Below are 1,737 nucleotides of genomic sequence, written 5' to 3' on the forward strand. Positions count from 1 at the left end.
GTACAGGAGGCAGAATGACAACAGAAACACACAATGTGGCAGAGATGGGGTGGTATTAGGGTCAAACTTAAGACTAATGTGTACCCAGCAGTGGTATGTCCTTGTAGCAGAAGGTATATCTACCCCAAAGCCAGCTACTGGTAACTGAGAGGCCAGCGCTGGCAGATGAGGAAACTGTTCATGTGTGTTAGCTTTGGAAGGGCTAGCATTAGCATTGGAGAGTCTAGTGACTTGCATGCCTAGTAGTTTGGGGTTAGCATTGGAGAAGCTGGCATTAGCATTGGAGAGTCTAGTGACTAGCATGCCTTGCTGGCGTTAGCATTAGAGAGGTTAGTAACTATCGTGCCTAACCTGGAGTTAGCGTTGGAGAAGCTGGCGATAGCATTGGAGGGCTAGTGACTAGCATGCTTCAGCTGGAGTTAGTATTGGAGGGCTAGTGACTAGCATGCTTCAGCTGGAGTTAGCATTGGAGAGGCAAATGACTAGCACATCTAGGCTTGTGTTAACATTGGAGAGGCTGGTGACTAGCATTCCTTGCTGGCATTAGCATTGGAGAGTTAGTAACTAGCATGCCCAGACTAGAGTTAGCATTAGAGAGGCTAGTGACTAGCATGCCCAGACTAGAGTTAGCATTAGAGAGGCTAGTGACTAGCATGCCCAGACTAGAGTTAGCGTTAGAGAGGCTAGTGACTAGCATGCCCAGACCAGAGTTAGCATTAGAGAGGCTAGTGACTAGCATACCCAGACCAGAGTTAGCATTAGAGAGGCTAGTGACTAGCATGCCCAGACCAGAGTTAGCATTAGAGAGGCTAGTGACTAGCATTCCCAGACCAGAGTTAGCATTAGAGAGGCTAGTGACTAGCATGCCCAGACCAGAGTTAGCATTAGAGAGGCTAGTGACTAGCATGCCCAGACCAGAGTTAGCATTAGAGAGGCTAGTGACTAGCATACCCAGACTAGAGTTAGCATTAGAGAGGCTAGTGACTAGCATACCCAGACTAGAGTTAGCATTAGAGAGGCTAGTGACTAGCATATCTAAGCTAGAGTTAACATTGGAGAGGCTAGTGACTAGCAACTGTGTTAAATTGAAGAATGTAGAGCATCTTATGAAGTTATACTTTGGTATTGGTTTTACAAATAAGGAAATATTCAATCTTTAATCGGCTGCGGTTCGACCGAGTTGGTCACGTCAGATCATCTTGATAACTATCGAAGATTTTTGTCTCATGATTTTACAACTTTCTTCTACTAATATGGCGTTTTTATTTAGCTAATATGACTAGTCTCATGTATACCGACTTTATTCTGGTAATTAAAAAAGAATCTGTCTGGCCTTAATGCATTTTCTTTAAAAAGTTTTATTTAAAAAAAGTATGTGTCTATTAAAGTGAGTTACCAGCCTAGGCATGCTAGACGTTAGCCTCTCTAATGCTAACTCGTTAATCTTCTTCTGAGTTATCGGTGCCGACCTGTCATTAATCAGATCAGTAACTGGCTTTGAAATAGATTTAACTTTCTGCTACAAGGATGTAGCCACCGCTGGCTGCTCAACAGTCTTAATTTTGGCGCTAGTACCACACCATAGCAGAGTCAGATTATCATTAAGCTTGTCTGATTTAAACAAAAACACACAGTGAGTTTTATCTGTCTGATCCATAAACTCAATCTGATCCTGCTGTGGGAACCTTATATTACCCTACACACACACACACACACACACACACACACACACACACA

Source organism: Austrofundulus limnaeus, unplaced genomic scaffold (assembly GCF_001266775.1).
Source record: "Austrofundulus limnaeus strain Quisiro unplaced genomic scaffold, Austrofundulus_limnaeus-1.0 Scaffold1, whole genome shotgun sequence".
Taxonomy (NCBI): domain Eukaryota; kingdom Metazoa; phylum Chordata; class Actinopteri; order Cyprinodontiformes; family Rivulidae; genus Austrofundulus; species Austrofundulus limnaeus.